Source organism: Tamandua tetradactyla, chromosome 22 (genome assembly GCF_023851605.1).
Source record: "Tamandua tetradactyla isolate mTamTet1 chromosome 22, mTamTet1.pri, whole genome shotgun sequence".
NCBI classification, from domain to species: Eukaryota; Metazoa; Chordata; class Mammalia; order Pilosa; family Myrmecophagidae; genus Tamandua; species Tamandua tetradactyla.
Window position 1 is genome coordinate 1,559,686 of NC_135348.1, and position 14,412 is coordinate 1,574,097.

General features: G+C 36.1%; 1 protein-coding gene and 1 non-coding gene across 5 annotated transcripts in view; both read left to right on the forward strand.

Annotated features, from left to right (window-relative positions):
• MARCHF1 (membrane associated ring-CH-type finger 1) overlaps positions 1 to 14,412 on the forward strand; it is an 894,978-nt gene that overhangs the window by 438,595 nt on the left and 441,971 nt on the right. The window lies entirely within an intron of this gene.
• TRNAS-GCU (transfer RNA serine (anticodon GCU)) lies at positions 129 to 205 on the forward strand. The gene has a single exon. It is a non-coding gene; the product is annotated as a tRNA-Ser (tRNA).

Consider the following 14,412-nt stretch of genomic DNA (forward strand, 5'->3'; position numbering starts at 1 on the left):
CAGAGTAGGCTGATATTATGGGGCTTTTTCTGAATAGGCTGGGGTCAGATTAAAAAGCCCTTTAAGGTCAAGTAGAAGAATTTAGGCTTGAAAAAATTTATGTCATTAAAAGCAAGCTAACAGGGCGGGCAACAGTAGCTCAGTGGTAGAGTTCTTGCCTGCTGTGCTAGAGACCTGGGTTCGATTCCCAGAGCCTGCACATGCAAAAATAATTTTTTAATAATTTTAAAAAAGCAAACAAACAAACAGAAAACCTAGAATGCGAGACCTCCCAACTCCACATGCATGCAGTAGAAAAAACACTTGGGAGTATTTTTTTTATAGGGGAACAGGAATTTTTGGTTACCTTATTTTCTCCTTGCAGTAGCTCCTGTTTTACTCTTCAATTAAAATATCCTATAATAATCTATCAGCTTTCATGACAAAGAATGCCAGGAAAAAAATTATCTGGTCTCCAGCTGTGATTTCAGTGAAAATGAGGAGGAAGCCAGAAATTTTTGTAAAGATAAAGAAAACAAGTGCCACTTGTTATTTTCTTGAAATCTTGAGGGTGAGGCAGTGTAGGAATTAAAGGGGCATCTCATACACCTGCGCCTGGACTTTTGTGGGTTGTTGCTCATGTTGTAAGCTAATATCACTTTATATTTTACCAGTGCACTTAGGGCTGTACTAAAAATGAGCTGACCTGTGAAAATGTTGGAGTGAACCAACAGCTTGCCTTGTGGAATTCTTAGGTCCCAAAGATAGGAATAATCGATCGACACAGGTGACTTCATGATTTTCATCTGCAGCTGTATATTATCACATTAGAGTGATGCTAATGGTTGCAAGACCTGAGTCAACCAGCTTGTCATGGACATCTGTAGACACGAGGCTGAATGACAGATCAGAAATAAGACTGGGTTTCTGGTCAAGAGATACATGTTCTAATTAAATCTCTGCCTTCAATTAATGTGACTTTGAGCAAGTTACATTACTGGTACTGCCTCAATTCCCAGGTATCCTCAGTTGGGTTTTTGAAAGCCTGTTTTAAGATGAATTGGGGTGCAAGATATTTATTACAGGTGAACCCTTGTGAAAATAAGTGCAAGGGGGCAGGATTGAGAAGAGGAAGAACTGTAATGCAGAGCCAACACAACCTTGGACAACCAGGCAAGAAGCTTGGCAAGGAATATGGCTCATAGTTGTCCCACATTTGATTGGAAGGGGCAGGCCTTTATACCCCTGCCTCTCTTGGTCATTGCATGTGAATAACCCCAGGATGGGCATGAGCTTGGACAGGGCAGCTTTCTGCAGCTGACGCAAGCCATAAAGGAAGTGACAACTAGAGATTATAAGATGACCACACTCACTGCAGTTGGGCAATCCCTCCTTAAGGACAACACATTTCTGGGTCTATCATATTGAAGGAATTGAGGATTGTAGTGAAGAGTTGGAGTGGGGATTTTGTGTAAATGGCAATTCATTAATTGTAAGATGATATGTAAGATTTAACATAACATCGAGGCCATCCTGTATCCATACTTAAAGTCTCTAGAACCACTCAAAGATTTGAAGCCCAATTCTTTTAGGAGCCCAATTAAGTACCTAAAGAATACAAATGCCAGTGCATGCTTTAGTGGGCCTCTCCGGGTTTCTTTGTTCTGTAATCCATCTACCTTTGACCTGATGAACAGCGCTTTGATTTTTCTTTGAAAAACCTCTGTCCTGCTGTAACTAGTCAAGTGCTTTGGGTCTTTCCTGACCAAGTGATAGACACCTAAACCAAGCTCAGCCAGTGGGATGCCTTTTACCTAGAATTTGAATTGTGAGAGGACTGGATAAGAGTAGGGAGAAACTGGTGGAAATGACTTGTCAAGATGGCAGCTCTCTAAAGAGATTGTCCTGAATCTTCAGTGCTTCCCTGGTTGCTGCCCTGTTTAAGATCTGATTAGTAAACTTTTCCTTTCTTCTGTAAGTTATATAATATTATTTTAAGAAGTTCTTTTTTTTCCTTTAGTTAGTTGGGTAACCTCCATTCTTAACCTCTACAGTTACAAGGCAGAATAATTCAGTACAGCAACACAAAAATAATAATGTACTGCAAGCTGATTTCTGAGACAAGAGTGCTGAACAAACCAATATATCCATTTTGTTCTTTTTGGAGAATGGCTCTTCTCCGATAAACACGGTCCCCACAAAGGAGGGTAATATGAGTGATGCAGGCTTCAGAGGAACTAAAGAATGAGAGAAACAGCTAAATTGAGCGGAGATCAATTAGGGAGAACTTTTGATCCAACAGAACTATCCAAAACATAGATCTGGGAAAGTAATGATTTCTTCCCTGGGAGTCCGTATGGAAAGGAAAACTGGGAAGAGAAAAATGCCTGGCTTGCAGTACTGTTAAGAGGACAAATTTCCCTTCAATTCTCCCGTCCTGTTTATTCCACCATCATTACACAATTCCTTGTAAGGGGGCAGGCTATAGGGGAATTAAGCAGATGGGCATTCAAAGTAGAAAACCATTAATACCCTTTTAAAACCTGAAATTTTAGGATACTCTGTGTCCATATACTAATTAACCTACTCTGTTAGCTCTCTTTCTCAGGAGCACTGGCTCGTGAACACATGGTCTCCTTATCGTCTTGATGTAAGTCTTACATGAGCTACAATTAGAAGCAGCATGCTGCCTTCTTACGCCTTCTAGCATCTTGCTAGAAGAATCCCTGGATGTGAATAGGGATTAATGACTAGTTGTTTCGCTTCACTACTTTATACTACCACACTTTGAGAATAACTTCCAAATTGGCTATGGTAGATTTGGCTACTTTTTTAGGGAAATGATAATATGGGATATTATAGGTTCACAGGTATTACACAAAATTAGACTGTGACTTATGAAAGATATAATATAAAGCAATAAAAAACAAATCTTTTACCAGATTATTTTATTATTCATGACGCCAAATACAAGAGTTTTTATTGAGAAACTGTCCCTAGTTTAATCATTCCTTCACACTAAACATCATGTTTTATATATTTGACTTTGACAAGAAAAGTAAGCACAGAGAAGAAAGTTCCTTTTGACTTGGCAAACATCACATAAGAAGCAGACAGGTTTGCTTTATTTTCTTTAAATGAAATGTTTCTGAGTATAAGTTAACAATTTAAAAAATGGAATCATATATTTAAATACTACTTTAAAAACAATTTTATAGCACTTACTATATGTCAAACACAATTCTAAGTACTTTAAATATATTAAACACTTTAATCACTGCAACAGCTCTGTATTGTAGAGCTATATGTATTCTGTACACACATTTATCAACATCAGTACATATAAATCAACATGGGAACATATAAATATATGCAGATTATATTTTTTTCACAAATGAGAAAACTGAGATAGCTAGTAGTTAAATAAGGTTTTCAAGGTCAAACAGGTAGTAAGTAGCAGGGCCAGGTTTTGAAATTAGGGAGGGTCATTCCAGAATCCAGGCATTTATCCTTTGCTGTTTAATGTATACCCTGCAAATCAGATAGAGATTTCTCCTAACTAGAGCTACATCTGCAATGTTTATTTCTGCCTCTACCTCTGCTCAGATTCTTTAACGTCTGTGGTTCCTTGGAATGTTCTTTTCCTCCCTTCGACTTAATTGGGATTTAATTCAATCAATCTCAATTCCTCCACAGAACCTTACTCCACACCCCAGCTCAGATTTTCTCCCTTTGCACACTCAAAGCTCATGGTTTGTATCTCACAGTTCGTTACTTAAGTTTTATGCTGTTTTTTCTAATTACTGCCATTGTAGAGCTTTTCATCTGAATGATTTCTTTGGAACCTTCAAAATTCTTTCATAGATGGTATCGCAGTTCCTTCTCAAAAGTCTTTGAAATATACATTATTATTCCTGTTCAATGGATAGAAGTCATTCGGAGAGATTAAGTTGCGTTCTCAAGTTTATGTAGCTGGTTTTACAAAATAATATTTAAATCTATGGCTTCTAAATCTCAACCATAGCTTGTTCTTTACTCATCATATCCACTTTGTTTTTAGCTAGATTGGAAACTCCTAGAGACCAAAAATCATGCCTTACACATCTGTGTCTACTCAAATTTCCTACTATAATGTTTGGCAAAATAAATAAAGCCATCATGAAAGCAAGCATCTGCTGAGTGTTTATGCCAAACTTTACATTTGCATGTCATGTAATCCCCTTAATAACACTATTAACCTGGTTTTCAGATGAGGAAACTGCCTCTAAGAGAAAATTACCAAATAAATATACACTGTCTGTTTCTTTTTAACTTTGGAATTGTTTCTTCAATGTAGTGTCATGCTTTAATGAATCTTTTATAAGTTCAATTTTTATTTTAGACTTTTCGTAAGTAGAACACATAAATATTTCATAACTAAAAAAAGATCCCAGTAAACAACTGTAGGATTTGTGCTCTCTATGAACAAAATACTATATTGAATCTTTGGAGTCATGCCTGATTCATGTCTTGCACTGCCCTGGAGATCCAGTGTTGGGCATGAAAACACATGGGAAACATGTATGCATGTACAGTTTAAATTATGCATGTATTCAATTCTCACATATATATGTAAATATATGTGTAAATATATATCTTTCCAGCCTCTCTCTAGCTTATTTAGAGATATTTATAGAAATAGATACATACAAACATATACATACAAACATCAGCATATAAAAATCAACATGGGGGGCGATGTGATTGTGGCTCAGTGGCAGAATTCTTGCCTGCCAGGCTGGAGACCCGGGTTCAATTCCCGGTGCCTGCCCCCATACAAAAAAAAATCAACATGGGAACATATAAATAAATAAGACAGAAGGCACAAAGTGATTTGCATGAACAGGAGGTTCCAACTCCTGCAACACCTTTCTCTACAATGTTGTTTTCTCATGTGGCTGTCATGGAAGTTTAGATTGCGATTAATGCTTCTGTGTGTTATGTTGACATTGACTAGAAAGGAACTGCTGCATCATTATAACCCCAGTCTGGAATATCCCTGAAAAACAGTGGTAAAGGGAAATCCTTCCACCGAGCAGAACTTCGAGTGGTGTATGTTGTAGGTTTTGCCTGGATTGAGAGATACTCAAAATGATAGATGTATACCAATTCATGAATATTTGCTAGCAGTTTGACTTGATGGTCAAGGACTTGGAAAGAGCAGGATTGACATATAGGGGAAAAGGGAGAATGGAGATGAACAGTGAGTATAGAGTGGGAATAATTATTATCAAAGAGCATGGACTATAGAGGAGAATTTCAGTAATCGGTGAACAAGAAGATGTGTCCTCTGGATGCCAGTCAGACTTTTTCCCCGTGGAATAACACCTAGGATCAGTTGTCAACCAGAGACCTTACCTAATATCAAGTTTTATTGAATAATTTCATAGGTACAAGCAGTCCTAAAGCTCAGGCAAAGTGGGGACAGAGAGACATCAGAAGGAAGGATCTACAGGTCCTGCCTTCCCATGCTGGATGTGCCGCTTTCCCCTGAATAATGAGTGGGATCTCTACATGAGGTTTTTCGGGATCACCTCGAATGGCGGGAAATACCTAAATCGTTGCACATCTCCATTTTTTATCCCAGAGAGTTGCTTTGCCTATACAGCAGTTTCTAAGGAGCTATACCTCAGAAATGTGAGTTCTTTGTACTCTATGTGATCTTTAGCCAGTAAAACCCTGCTAAGAGAATCTCAGTTGAAAAATATCTTCCTACTAAGAATAGTCATTTAGTCTATGTACCCAGAGGTTCAGTGAGGAAGATTAGATGGGTTTCTCTGCTATCCCTTCTTTATTTTGGGAGCATCTCCGGGATTAAAGGAGTGGATAGATCCTTCTTTCCAACCAGCCACTTAGGTACTGGCTCAGTGTGCCAAGGTACAATACGACCATAGTCAGAGATGGAGGCTATTTTGGCCCCACAATATGCACCAACTCTTACCAAGGACAGTCTGTTTATCAGTACTGCAGAGTTCCTGAATCTTTTGTTTGTTATTTTGCGTGGGCAGGCACCAGGAATTGAACCCCGGTCTCCGGCATGGCAGGCGAGAAATCTGCCTGGTGAGCCACCGTGCCCCACCCATTTAAAAAACAATTTTTTTTTTGCCTGACCCTTTTAACAGCAAAGATCAACCAATACAAATCCGCCAGATGTCAGCTTTCCCAAAAGTCCAGCCAGTCGTTTGGTTGCCTCCAACATGAAGAAGCCATGAATTTTCATTCACAAGAATAGGCTTGGGGTGGGCCGCGGTGGCTCAGCGGGCAAAGTGCTTGCCTGCTATGCCGGAGGACCTCGGTTCGATTCCCGGCCCCAGCCCATGTAACAAATACGGAGAAACAGAATACAATAAAACAAGAAAATGTTTAAAGATGTTTCCCTTTCTTCCTTCCTTCCTTCCTTCTATCCTTCCTTCCTTCTCTCTGTCTTTCCTTTAAAAAAAAAAAAAAAAAAAAAAAAAAAAGAATAGGCTTGAATTCTAGATATACTTCTGCCTTTCCTACCCAAAATGCTGCTTCTAGAACCAACGTCTTTTTAATCCCTGCAGCATTGCCTAGGACCAAGATATTCATTTCACCTCAAAAGAAGTACACCAATAGGATTCTGCCTATAGAATTATCTGGTCTTATTCATATACCCCATCACTATAAATTAGGTGATCTGATAGAACCACTGAATGAGAGTGACAATTGGGAGCTTATATCCTAAATGAGATGAAATTATATCTTATAGAATATAGAATATCTTTTAAATCAGTGCTCGGTATATCATGCTGTGTATCCTATAGCCAGAATATATGGGTCTGGGAATTGAAGAATGAAGGATTAAATGGCAGCACTCACAATTGCACTTAGTAACCCACTGCAGAATTTTTGCATTCCTTTCCCACAACTTGGATTCTGCTGGCTTGAAGTTCTTATTTCTTAGGGATGCTTCCACCGGCGGACACCATGATGGTATTGAATTAGAAGCTGAGAATATTACCTGGCCATTTTGTTCTTCTCCTACCTTCATATCAATAAACACATAATTGGTGGAATTATTGAGGTTGATTAAAGAGGAGAAATTGGATTACTGCTATCAATGGGGAAGGGAGGATTGAAAACGCAGACTATCTGGTATGATTCCAAGTCCAACTGCAAAAGTTAATGGAAGATTTTAGCAATAAAAAAGAAAAGGAAAGAACGAAAAGTTAGATTTAAATTCTTTTGGAATGAAGATTCAGGTTACCCAACATGCTGCCAAGAACAAAAGGAAAATGGAACTGATTCTGCTTTGTGACTAGTTATAACGTGTGGGCTCCATCAGCTGCGCATGTTTTTGCTACAAGTTTGGGTGTGTGAGTATATATTCATGTGTGTGTATCTTCATATATATACTTATATTCAATAATATTTTCCTCCTTCATTTCCTTCATTATTTTATTTAAGAATTGGTGGTGGTTCTAGTTTGCTAGCTGCCAGAATGCAATATACAAGAAATGGAATGGTTGCTTTAAAAGGGGAATTTAAAAAGTTACAAGTTTACAGCTTTAAGGTCATGAAAATGTCCCAATTAAAGCAAGTCTATAGAAATGTCCAAATTAAGGTACCAACCAAAGAGGTTACCTTCATTCAAGAAAGGTCAATGAAATTCAGGCTTTTTCTCTCAACTGGAATGGCATGTAATGAAGTCTTTCAGCTTTCTCTCCCATCTACTTGTTTCCTGAAACTCCCCAGGAGGCATTCTCCTTCTTTGCCAAACATCACTGGCTGGTGGGCTCCTTGCTTCATGGCTCTGTGGTGTTTTGTGGCTTTCTATGGCTGTAAAAAAGGGACTCTTTTCAAAATGTTTCCTCTTTTAAAGGATTAACAGGTGGAATCACAATTTCATGGAAGCTATCTGATCAAAGTTACCACCCACAATTGAGTGGGTCACATCTCCAAATGCTCCTAGCCAGCAATATTGAATGAGGATTAAAAGACATGGCTTTTCTGGGGTCCACCACAGATTCAAACAGGCACAGTGGTTGCAGTTGACTTTAAAATTTAGTGTTTATGTGGCTAGAAGGAAGTACCAGAAACTGTGGAACTGTGTTCCAGTAGCCATGTTTCTTGAAGATGATTGTATAAGGATATAGCTTTTACAATGTGACTGTGTGATTATGAAAAAATTTTTTTAGTGTTTAGGCTATAGAATAGTCGTTAGGTTATAGAATATTTGCTTAGGACTGTGATGAAAATAGAAGCGTAAAGCACATCACCAGATAAACTGCACTATAAAAGAATATATGATGGTTTGGATTTGTGCCTCCCAATTTAGGGAGAAGGCAAGAATGATTTCATTTGTAGAAATATATTTGCAGCTTCTTATATGGAAGCATGGAAGCAAAGAATTGGTATTGTTTCTTAATGGAAGGTCAAATATACATAAAAATGTATATATGGCTGCTGAAATGCTAAAAGGATGGACTGTTGGTTTATTAGCTCTTGTCTCTCAGCTCCAAACCCACTCTTCTCTACTCAGCTCTGTGATGCTGAACTTGAGGCTCTGAAAACTGGAAACTATTCTCTCCTTTGTCAGCTGGCTTCCTGTTAGTCTGAGCCAATAAAGGATACTGGAGACAGAAGGGAAGGCAGGAAAAAGAATGTTACTTCTATCAACATTACCATGACAGATGTAATTTCACTTAGTCATCAACAGTTGTTTAACATCTTCAGTTTCCTAAGTCACTTCCCGAACCAGCCTTAAGTTCATTCAGAGGTTCTGGGAGCAGGTAGGTAGCATCTGTTCCTCAGATGTCTGACTCCAGATCATACATTCCCCTCCAAGCTCTTTAGGTGCCAACTACTAGTCAGATATCACATCTTTCTTAGATAGGAGCTACAGCTCTACAGGACCTCTTCTCCAAATCTCTGAGATACCATCATTTCCTCCTCGGAGGTCTGAGTCTCAGCTCAGCCAGGATGCTCCTTTGAACCTCTGAAGTATCAGCAGCAGTCAGCTAGTACCCTTTCTGCAAAGGTTTGAATCCTAGGTCTGCGAGGCCTTTCTTCTGAACGCCTAAGGTTTGGAAACCTCAGTCTCTTCCTTTTAGTTCCCAAGACTAGTAAATCAGAAATAATTTCTGCAGTTTTTGTCTAACTCAGTGTCTCTTTTGGCTTTTTCGGTTATCCGACTCTAATTCTCCAAGGCCAAATGTGATTTCTGTTTTCCTGTTAGGCCATGCTGAGAAACCATGATCTTGGTTTGCTTGGCACAATCCTGATCATGTCTCTTTTCCCAGGGCGCTTTAACGTACCCCATTTAATGCTCAAAAGTGTCGTAATTTGGACATTAAATTGCAGAATTATGCTAAAATTTAAAAATTCTGTGCTAGAAAACAAGACCCTCGGGATCTACTCCTGGATCGCTAAAAAAATAAGACGTGACCTTGAACAAATACTTAACTTGAGGGTAGATGTCAGTTTCTACCAATTCTTTTATCTCCTAAGCATTTTGATTTTATTATCTATGATGCTATAGTACAATTTACATAAATTGTATGTGCAACATAAACATGTTGTCACCGAACTATTGACATATGAGGTAGCATCGGAAAGTGCCATAGATGACAGGTATTTTGAGCAGTGTTCTCAAGAAGGAAAAACTTGGCTGGCAGAGATGAATACGAAGGCTTTTCTATAAAATGATTTTTTATCAATTACATCACTATAACATCAAAATTATTGCAGCAGAAAAGGATAAATATATTTGATAATTTTTTTGTATGCTGTAGGGCAGGATCACATTACGCTATTTTTCCACTTGAGTATCCTATTATTGCAACACAATTTGTTGAATTTTGTTTTGTTTTGTTTGTTTGATTTGCTTGTTTGTTTATTTTTGGGGAAGTGCATGGACTGGGAATTGAACCCAGGTCTCCCACATGGCAGGTGAGAATTCTACCACAAAACTACCCTTGCAACCCCCTATAATTGAAATATATGTTCAATTATAGGTAGAAATTAAAAGCTAATATTAACTGATTTTTCTCTGTACAGGTACTCTTTTAAGTGCTGGGCATATAATATCTAACTATAATAATTCAATGAGGCAGGCATTATTATTATCCCCATTATAATAAAAAAGTCAGGAAGATCAGTAACTTGTTTGAAGTTATACAAGGGAGTCGTTATACTGGAAAGTGTATCTTGGAGTCTAGCTTCAAAAACTTCTATACTATAATTGCAACACAAATTTGATTACAGAAAATCTACATTAGCTTGACTGAAAATGTTTGGATAGTTTTTTTTTCAGGATTATATAAAAAACTTTCTTGTTTATATAGATCAATGTTTCTCAGACTGATGGTCCCTGGACTGTTTGAAATAAAATTAGCAAAGAATTCAGATTCCTTAGCCCCAATCTCAGATATTCTGATTTAATGGGCTAGCATGAGGCTTGGAAATCTGTATTTTAATTACCTTCCAGGTGGTATATTTTATATCCTAAAGTTTGAGGCAACTACTTTACAGCTCTTTGAATATCAAGAAAGCAATGAAGCATCAGAAAGGAAGGTGGGTCATACATCCCAATTTGTTCAGGAAAATGTCAGTTTACACATGAAAAATTTTTATTAAGTGTCTATTTTTAATTTCAAAAGTATTTTAATTTGGACAGCAAATTTTATGGTCTTCTTGTATATAAAGACTACAAATTTCTTAAATAGAAGCATATATATATATATCTCATTTTCTTCCTCTGCCTCATTGGAATCTTGAGGGTAATTTCCAGATTAGAACAGTGAAATTTCAAAAGTGATATTAAGAAACTAATATATTTTAATTGTATTGCAGCTGACGATTAAAACACCAAGTAAAAGAAAATTAGAACCCTTACAGTAGATATAAGATGCAAATTTTCTTGATACTATTACTTTACACATTATTTTTATGTTCAATCTTTATAATATTGAACTATAAATTAAATCAGATATTTTAATGCTTTTGTTCACACAGTGCTATGAACATGATTGATATGATTTCTATCTAGAGTTTTCTATCAAAAAGAATAAAGTAATTCACTTTTCTAAAGTTCTGATAAAGCCATCTGGATTCCCCCAAGTCCCTTAAATTCTCTCTGTCCTAGTTCCCTTATCTGTAAAATGTACTCATAATGTAATCACCATATTATAAAAATTATAAAGTCCAGATAAACTGTAAGAAGATATCTCTCCTGCCATACTGTGCTCTTCTGTCCTATTCATCCTCTCGTTACCAGTCTTATAATACTTCTCATGCTGCAAGCTGATTATTGCTTATTACACTTGTGTTTTGTCTTAGCCACTGGGATGTTAGCATTTTAAGGGAAAGACCTATCTTGGTGGGTTTTGTTTTGTATTGTTTTTAATACTTTATTGCCAGCAGAATGATTGACAGAGATAACACTAAACACATGTACATAGAGGGAATGAGAAAATTAATGAAAAAAGAATAAATGGATGAGGCTGATATAGATATTTTGCTTCTATTTTCTCAATTGTAGAAAATTACTTGAAAGATTTGGACATCTGATGTCTCAAGGGCTTAAAAATCTAATCATGACTCTAACCAGATTCTAACATTTAAATGCCTAATTCTGAAGTGAGCAACCATAGAAAGAAGGAGAACTCATACAACATTTAAGAGAAAGAAAATGAGCACATGTTAATTTCTCATTTGTCAGAGAGAGGAAAAAAATGTAAATCTTGGTCTTGGTACAATTCCTCTTTGCTCCTTAGTCTCTCCTTGCACAAATGCACATGTTCCATATTCACACAGAATGCCAATCTAAAAAGTCTGCTTGATCTCATCTTTCCTTTTAGAATCTTTATAAAATGAATATACATTAATTGCAGACCACATTTTAGATTTTACTCAGAGTCCATGTAAGTTCCATCTTTCTTGAGGGCAAATTCTGTCCTATTATTTTTTTAACTTTGTGATAGAGTCCACTCTAAAATTACACTAACTAAGCAACTTGTTTCATTTCAGTTGTGGAAACATCATTTCTTGAACTTGTTAGGATCACTTAAATGATGCATCAGAAATGATGAACTCATGTATAAAAATCTTCTAGAGATTCACTTTAAAAACACAAAGAAGGCACCTCTAGGACCTAAAATTTGAGTGGTTTCATTGGCATGAAACAATCCCTTCCCTTTTCTTTCTCATATTAGTTTTTGTTGCCTGAATATGCTATGCAAATTTCCCACACTAAATTTCAGCTTCATTAAATGCTTTTGCCAGTTTTTTACAAGGACGGTCTCTGTGGTTTATTTAAATTTGAAATTCTCCCAGCTGCAGGGTCTGAGTTATGAATCTGGTTAGGCCTGTCTTATTTGGAGTCATTTGAAACATGAAATATATCTGGCAGTCGGAATTTACATAATCTAAGCACAGAACGCTAATCACATCAAGTTGCACTTTCCCATTTTTGTTTTAAAACTGTGAAGCCTCATTATAAAAAGTGAAAGGCCAATATTTTAGTCGATCTTAAGTAAAATGTAATTGTAATGATATGAAAATGAAACCTTTTCTTTCCCAGTATATCATTTTATCTGAAGAGGGGGTGATAGGCAATAAAGCATTATGGGAGCTTAAAATTAGCTTTAGTTATGCCCAGACAGGATTTTTACTTTTGGTTATATCTTTGCAATTCACATTCTATTCTAGAATTTTGTTCATTCTAATTTTTAGAATTCTCTTAATAATAATGAATTTAGCTAACTACGTCAGGAGACATGTTCCTGTATTGACAGGAGTTTGCCGTGATACTTGCCCACATTCCAGTTTTTAAGACGCAAACTTTTCCTCCCTCTTTTAAATTTCCTTAAAATATAAATATCTTAGTATCAGTGAAATGCAAATAAAATCCAGATTGAGATTCTACTACTATTACACATACCAGAATTGATCATGAAAAAAAATCCTGACAACTACAAATATTTGTGAGGATGTACAACTTACATTACAATGGAAGTATAAATTGGTAAAAAAAAAAAAAAAAAGATTAAAAAAACATTTTGAAAAATCGTTGGGCAAATTTACTATAGGTGAGCATATGCATATACATTGTCTAGAAATTCCATTTCTCTATATGTGCATATGTTCAGCAAAAGACATGCAATAATGCTTATAGCAGCTCTATTCAACATAGTCCCAAATTGGAAATAATCCAAATATTCCTTTACAGGTGATGGATAAATATACGATAATATATTCATACAAGGCTGCAATGTAAAGAAAACTCTGAACTGCTTGCAAAGATGTGGATCTCACACAATGTTAATCAAAGAAAGCCAGGCACTTAAAATGTACGTAATGTATGATTCCATTTATATGAAGTTTAAAAACAGACAAAACCTATGGCTGTTTGAAGTCAGAATAGTAGTGACTTTTGTAGGGTTATTAACTGGGAAGTAGTATGAGGGTGTTTTTGGTCCTTTAAAATGTTCTATATCTTGACCTACAGTTCAGCAAGGTGTACAGTTAAGAATTTTGCACTTGTGTATTTGATACTTTAATGAAACATTTGCAAAAATATATTTATAAGTGACTGAGTTATAACTTGCATTCTGCACTTGCAGCAAAATAAAAGAACTCAGAATACTTTGAAACTAAATTGTGAAAGTATTTATAAATTTTAATCATTAATTTTCTTCTATTTAATAGGTATTTTATGTCCATTGCTAAGATACATGTGTTCCATCCCAGAATTTTATTTTTACATGTTTTAAATAGCAAGTGAGTAATGTATTACTCAATAATGGTTAAATTATAACCTTAAAAATAAGCAGTTACTTGGAGAGATTCAGTTTAATAAAGGTCAGTCTTACTTAAACTTCAGTTTTGACCGTCTCATTCATATGTTTACCCCAGTAAGTACTTATCATATATTTTTGTACAAAAATTATTAGCTGTTTCTTAAAGTTCAGTGTCTTAGCTTCTTTGAATTGGTAGCAGATGTGTATTTTCATAAACGTATTTCTTTTGAAGAACGTTCTGGATATATGTCATTTGACCTCATTTTTTTAAGCATCTTTTATTTGTGTTGATTCCAAGAAATACTTCAGCAATGGTGTGATTTAAAAAGCTTATTTCCATTTCCAGATGCTATTTCTTAACAGTAATTAAAGATAAGGTATTGACTAGAGAGCATTTTTATTTGGGTTTGTAAAGAACTTTTAGTTATTGAACTGAGTTGATATTTCATTGATCAAGGACCCCTGAGTCCCAAACAAATGACACATTTCTGCATTTCTGCTCTGAATAGTTTCATGTATGAATAAAGCTTTGTACTTTTTGTTTATTTCACATACTCTTTTCTTTCCCTATCTTGAATGGAATGAGTTTGGCAGAAAATACTGTCAGATAAACACAAGCACATATCAAAAG